The sequence below is a fragment of the Osmerus mordax genome, chromosome 14, assembly GCF_038355195.1.
Source record: "Osmerus mordax isolate fOsmMor3 chromosome 14, fOsmMor3.pri, whole genome shotgun sequence".
Lineage (NCBI taxonomy): Eukaryota > Metazoa > Chordata > Actinopteri > Osmeriformes > Osmeridae > Osmerus > Osmerus mordax.
In genome coordinates, this window is record NC_090063.1 from 9,886,571 (window position 1) to 9,894,099 (window position 7,529).

Genomic DNA, 7,529 nt, shown 5'->3' on the forward strand with positions numbered 1-7,529 from the left:
GCTTTTGCTTCTGATTTGAAAGAAATTGGAGCGCACGGAAATTGTTCTTCTGCCATACAACATGCTTGATTACGTTTTTCATTACAATGTTATTGTTCCTTTTCTTTGGGGAGCACTGCTTTATGTCTCCATCTGCAGTGTACATTTCAGTTCCCACTACCTTTGGAGCACTTACCGTTGAGCAGGATTTGGGCCCTGCTTGTTTAAACAACATGAGCAAACACACAAGCTAAGAGAGTTTGTGGGGGGAACTCAACCGTAGTCAGCGTAAACGGCTTTAAAATCTTTACAATAAATACCTAATTAAATATCTAACACCTGGAAACATGCTCATAAATTGTAGGAGTAAATGTGATGGATAAGCTGTTGCAGTCTAAGCTCCTAGATGCTAAAGCCTCAGATTATTTGTACAAGCTGAAAATGATTACATTATTCATTCAATTAATCAAACAACATGCACTGTTAGAGATGTATATGACAATAATATCTTCCAGGAAATCCCACGCAACGAAGACAGTTACAAATACTTACACTTTCCCACTTCCCACTTCTCACATTACATAATTAAGCCAAATTACAGCTAATTACAAAGGAAGAGTTTGGTCAAATGAGTTGCCTCTGTTATCCACTACGTCCATCATTCTCCAACTACACTGTCCCACTGCTCCCTCACTTCCCATCATGCCTCAAGAATCAGAGGCGTCTCCACAGCCCTCTACGTCTTAAAAGACCAATCTGCAAAAAAAACGACTTCAGTCTATCAGGATTCGGGAGAGCAGACATACATGTGGGACCACGACAATCTTATTGGTTAAAAAAATATAGAACTAAGAACAGCCATCGGTTTTACTGTACACTTATGACGATACAGGGGGACGCAGGGCATAGGCCTGCTGCCCCCCCCCCCCCATCCCAGTTTGGGATATGGGGATGTGGAATGGAGGGGGGAGAGGGGGATCATTCCAGGCTGACTGTCAGAGAGTGATAATGGCAGGACCTGAATGAGCTTGGGGCCTGAGCGCTTTGCATTCTCTTTATAGGCATGCCATCCCATGCAAAAAGGAATTTTGAATGTGGGCCTCCTGCATTTTTAATACGCAACTTGTTTCACAGATGTTTCTCCAGACATTTTCTGCCTCATAAAACAGGTTAGATTATTATTTAATCAGATAACATCTCCTGTTGTTGGGAGGATACGGCATGAGGGCCGTCTGGGTTGCTTTGATGGTAAAAGTGACGGGGACATACATTAGTCAGGATGAGAGTTGTGGGGAACGAGGAGGGATGACGAGGACAATAAGGCTGAAGAGCCGACATGAAGAAGCTGCTGCTTAGCGGGGATCTGCAGGAATCACTTGAATCACATTGTAAGTATTACTGTCCAACAAGTGATGTGAAGATATACTGTACATTGAAGCTCCAATTGTTTGTCATCTTTAAATCATGAGACATTGACAAATGGCTATTCTCCAGGGCCGTAATCATAATATATTATTCAAATCTGGTCAAACTGTCCTCCCCAATATATTGATATAAAAATATATAAATGTGCTACGCTACGACAGGCAACCACGCACGCTGTCCGAAATTATCATAAAAAAATAAAGAAATTTCAGGGGGGACCCTCAGACTCCCCAGCAGATTTTGTCCCCCCAATGTTGACTCCATGGCTACGGCCTTTCTATTCTCTGCATCAAAATGCCTCAATCCCCTGACCGCCACCGCAGGAATGAATAGGTGACAATGTACGCTACTTTTCTGCTTTTGCAGAAAGCGTCAACCGTCGTCAGATACCATTATCCCAGCAGTACTGCTTGAGAGCTTTTTATTTCTTTATAAACCTTTTAACCACGGCATCATGCTGAGTCTGTGAAAGTATAGCTGGAGCCTTGAAAAGGCCTAGCGCTACACAAGCATCAAGACCTTCCACCACAGCAAGGCTGAGTGCTAAGTGTGAAGATAACCATCACATACTTAAGTCACTGCATTGGAATGGCTTCTGCCTTTCCAGACAATAGAGTGAATTTCATTTTTTTGGGAGGGGGGAGAAATCTGTTCAATGCACTGCTCAAATTAAACTGTGCCGGTTATTTTCAACAGGGGGTGTAATCATATTAGGCTATTTCTAAACCCAATGTGCTTCTTAGCCTATTCAGCAAAGTCTGACCAATGAAACCAAACAAACAAAACGCTGCACACATTTTCAACACTAACCCTCGACAGTACACGTCGAAACATCTCTCAGCTGAGCTCAAGGTAACGTTAGTGTGCAGTTTGGTGTGGTGGTAGATAAACATTTTCTTTCTTCTCGTCTAGAGAGTTATTTCTTTTTAACTGGGAAGGATTAGAGAAGTCTGAGAGAACTTGTGATCTATGTACAGCACACAGCCCCAGAACATCTGATCCATAGTTGGGTGTGCTTTGCCTTTGGCAAGGGCACAACCTTTGTTCTCTCACATATATATTTAGGATTCCTCCGTGGGGAGGAAACCTATTGTTATTGTAGGTTTTATTATTATTCTAGTATCAGAATCAGAATCAGAATGGGATTTATTCGTCATGAAAGTTTGCACAGACAAGGAATTTGCTTTGGCAGGAAGGTACATACAATAAACATATAGGGCTCAAGAGTTTTTTTATGAGACTCATGTAGGGAGTCAGGTGGCTGAGCAGTGAGGGAATCGGGCTAGTAATCCGAAGGTTGCCAGTTCGATTCCCGGTCATGCCAACTGACTTTGTGTCCTTGGGCAAGGCACTTCACCCTACTTGCCTCGGGGGAATGTCCCTGTACTTACTGTAAGTCGCTCTGGATAAGAGCGTCTGCTAAATGTAAATGTAAGATGCACTTGTTCCGGGAGTACAACGGTACTTAGGAATGGTTCGCTTGACCCAATGTTAGTTCCCTCAAGGATCACAATGACTCTTGCTCAGAGACTTGTTGCTCTTGTGGTTAGTGGTAACTGATTTAAAATTGTTTGTACTCGCTGTGATATGGTTTTTTATTATTATTGCTTGTCTTTTATTTTTATTTTTTCACAGGTTGGACTTGTGTTTACACACGCAACTTTTGAACCGTATCCCTGGATCAAGACGAGTTCAACGTCAATTTCCGGTAATATAGATTTTCCGCCGTTTCCAGTTTTATCAAAAACCTTTGAAAGCCTACTCCTCCTACACATTTTTTCCAATCTTCCCCAGAATTGGCACACATCATCGTCAGAGCAACCCTCACTCAGGTATTACTTTTATATTTGATTTTCAAAACCGTTACAGCCGTTACAGCCAATCAAATTTGGCAACAAAGCAACCAAACAGGAATTTGGGTCAAATCTCAGCAAATCTTTGAGATGTCAACACCAAACTTGGTATGATGACTGGGAACCCTCTTCTGAGGATGTCCACACAATTTGGTGTCATGTGATCACTGGGCGTGGCCGCAGGAAGCAAAAATGTGTTTTGCCCAATAACTATTGATTTGTTTGCCTTTATTAAGTGATTCCTTAGTCTCATGATATCTTGGGACATCCCGTGTGTGACGGGATACTGTGTGGATACTACAAACAAACTTTGCTAAAGAATCATAAACGTCATCAACACGTGGCGCGACGATCTGAACAACTGTTCCACCAGTACCTCTGGTTGCCATGTAGTATCCATGGCAACCAGAGGAGTACACATGGGTTTACTTTACACAAGTGAACTAGCTTGCAGAAAACAACTATTTCATATTATATCAAAAGAAAGTTTTCTTGCTGTACCAGTTAACAGAAACAACACCATGGTATTCACTTTAAAAGCTGCTACTTTAGCTAATTCAGAAAGCTAGTCAACAGCTCCCTCATCTAGCTAGCTTTGACAAAAAAAATTCTGACAAAGTTTAGTTTGAGGGCGTTTTGTCTGAGAATGACGCTGTTTAGTTTGAGAGCGTTTTGTCTGAGAATGACGCCGTTTAGTTTGAGAGCGTTTTGTCTGAGAATTATGTCGTTTGGTTTGAGAGCGTTTTGTCTGAGAATGATGTCATTTAGAGCGTTTTGTCTGAGAATGACGCCGTTTAGTTTGAGAGTGTTTTGTCTGAGAATGATGTCGTTTGGTTTGAGAGCGTTTTGTCTGAGAATGACTTTGTTTAGTTTGAGAGCGTTTTGTCTGAGAATGATGGCGTTTGGTTTGAGAGCGTTTTGTCTGAGAATGAGTTTTTTATGAGACTGAAGCCATTTCGCCTGAGTCTGACGACTTTTGGTCTGAGACTTGACGCCTTTTCGTTTGAGTCTGACACTTGAGTCTGAGATCAGAGGATGTCCTAAAATGAACACCGTACTGGTGTTTCTGTAACTTCATGGTGAATGTAACTCTGAATGAGTAGAGGGACATAATGAGCCTGCAAATCACATGCTAATATCATTGATGACTAGAGGGCGATAATGACTAGTTCTTAATAGAAATGACAGTATAAAACCATGCATTTTCTTCTTTGACATTGTAAAAGTGAAGAGAGACCAGAAAAATCTTGAACCCCTGGATTTAAATACATCCTCTCTAAAAGACCATTTATAAAAGCCTGTAGAAGTCTCAATTGTGTTGAGAGAGTCACCCTTGCTAAATTTTCGTAATTCCATAGTTCCAAATGACATTTAGGAACAGGCAGGAAATAAAAACGTCAAAGTTTTGGACATAATTACCATAGAAAAAAGAGCTATATCCTGATTTAAGAGAAGAATATTAATTTCCACATGGTAGGACACGGCACTGCCAAATTACATATAATTTTGACATACTAAAAGCAGACTTAACTTTCTTCTAACCCTTTTTCTAGAGTGTCCTCAGTCAAATACTACTAAGACGCAGAGGGCGGGGTTGTAACTAGACAAAATGATGGCCAACATGCCTCCCCTGTATCTCATATTTCTGGTGGTACAGGACATGTACGTATGTAATGTATGTTTGTATGTCCAAAAGATGGAGGAAGGGAGGACAACCAGCCTGCGGAAGCTGGGTCCGAAAAAAAATCCTTCACCGGACCATACTTATTTTCCTCCTTCTGAGTGGTACAAAAAAATACATATAACTGCACCTTTTCATGAGCTTTAAATTACCCTTGCTAAAATTTTACTTATCCTTTGGCATGAATATTTCAACACACCACTCAGCTGGACTGTTCACAACTGCTATCACGCAAGTATCTTCCTACTGATTAATGAGTACATAACAATCCAGACAGGAAAGAAGGATGACATCATCAGCTAACGTAAAAGTAACACAGTGTTCTATTCCAACTCGTCTGCCGGGGCCCAGGGGGTAAAAAAGTTGGTTCATTGTTAAGATATCATGCTTGGAGACTACATAGCTAAACACAGCCCAAAGCAAGTGCTGCCAAACATGCCCCAAAAAAGATGCTTCGTCAAGTACAGTGGTTTACGGCCATTTCAATATTGCATAACATAGAGGAGAACCCAAACATCCTCATCATCAACCAAAATAATGTAATTTTTTTTCTACATACAGATATACTGAAATTTGTTGGTACACTTACAGCTCATTTAAATAATACTTAATTCCTCCGGAAAAGCGATGACATTAAAAAGCTATTGCATCATGTATACTTGCATGCCTTTGGTATGTTATAGACTAGAATAAAACAAAATAGCTGTGAAAAGAGATGAATTATTCCTCATTTTACAACAAAGCTGTTGTAAAATGGCCCGGACACATTTGTTGGTGGCCATTGGAAAAGATAATGAATAATTAGATTATAGTGATTTCACACATATCTACAATCTTGTAATCAGTCATTCAGCCTATTTAAATGGAGGAAAGTGGTTACTTTGTCATTTTGTATCCTTGGTGCACCACACCAACATGGGCAGAGGGAGCAAAAGAGAGAGTTGTCTGAGGAGATGAGAAAGAAAATAAAAGACCAGCATGGTAAAGCTACAAGACTATCTCAAAGAAGCTTGATGTTTCTGTGACAAGATGTTGCAAATATTATCAAGAAGTTCAAGGTCCATGGAACTGTAGCCAACCTCCCTGGGTGTGGCCGCAAATGTGAATGGTAGGAAAAGAACCAAGGATAAAGATTTATTTGTGAGTAGAACTTTAATCAAATATTTCATTGAAAATAATAATTTTGGACTAGATGTAATCCTTGGGCTCAAATGCAGTAGTGTGGCTTCAATAGTTCTGCTGTAGTGTGCAGGATTCTAGAAGATGCTTGTCAGCCAGGTTTATCTACTGTAATGGGTTGGTGTGTGTGTCTGCCTGTCCATATTTTTGAGCATACTGTCACTACCACCAGTTGAGAATGCAAAACACTCAATTTCCTTGGATGTCCCGGGCCTGAGTGAGTGTGTGTCCATCCATGGAGCACGAGAGCCCCACTCTGACAGACCCAGCTTTCAGACAATACGGTAAGTCTGGCAGGCTAGTGAGGGCTCTATCCCGAGGGGCCCCACCTGGGGCTAAGGATCGTGATTGATCTACCCGGGGAAGACATGGGAGACAAGGGGACAAAGATGGTGGAGACCTTTGACCCCTCTTCGTCGACCCTAGAGACAGTCCCTATGAATAACGTCAGAGCCAGGATTTTATGTCCGTATCAACGTCCACTACCCAGTGAGTCTGAGACAGCGTCTAAGGAGCCCAAGACAACCGTGAGGGAGAATAAGATGTACTGTAGCAGGGAAGAAGACATACGGTTATGTAAGCAACCAGACCGACCCTCCTTTTACCTTAGAGACAAGTTGCAGGGAGAGTTGAGAAGAATTGCCTTTTAGTAACTCCGGCCATAGAGCGTGGATTTATTTTAGTAACACCACCTCATCACTATGATATCAGATATGGAAAAAAAGGACCTAATCTCCAAACTGGATTTCGTTTTTTCATTTTTTTGGGGGGGGGGGGGGGTTTAAGGCCTAAGAGTTGTCACAGTGCGTTTGGAGTGCTTGCTAATTAGGTTAAGAATAACGTGTTTAAGTCCTCATGGAAAAACCCAGGACAGGTCTTCTGTCTAGCCTTTGTTCTCTCTGCCCCCTGTGGATCCCATTATTCAGCTAACTGCCTGGGTTCAGGCCTGTGAACAGTGGGTGTAAAAATACTGCAATATGGTGGCGGTTAACATAATGTTGAAGGGTCATCTCCCGTTCTTCCCACCACACACACACACACACACACACACACAGGAAACTGTGTGCAATCAAACGGCCTGTTGGGATTACGGCTATTAAATAACGAATGGTCGTCTATTAAACGTGGAGCGTGAGGACTGGTAAAACAGCTGTTTGGACCACTGGAAAGTATTGCCCCGATTTAATGGATGCCGTGATGTGGCTATATATTCGTGATAACTGATATTCCGGACCTAGACAAGCACATTCACTGCCACAGAGGAGCGGCCTAAGGATGAGAGATGGAGAGAAAATTCTAATAGAGACAGCTTGCAAGGAGCTTAATTGGTCATACCACACATTGTGCCTGGCTGTTTGTGAGGTAGTCACATATACCAGGAAGTGAGGCGGTCATGGGAGTTAGGGTGAGAG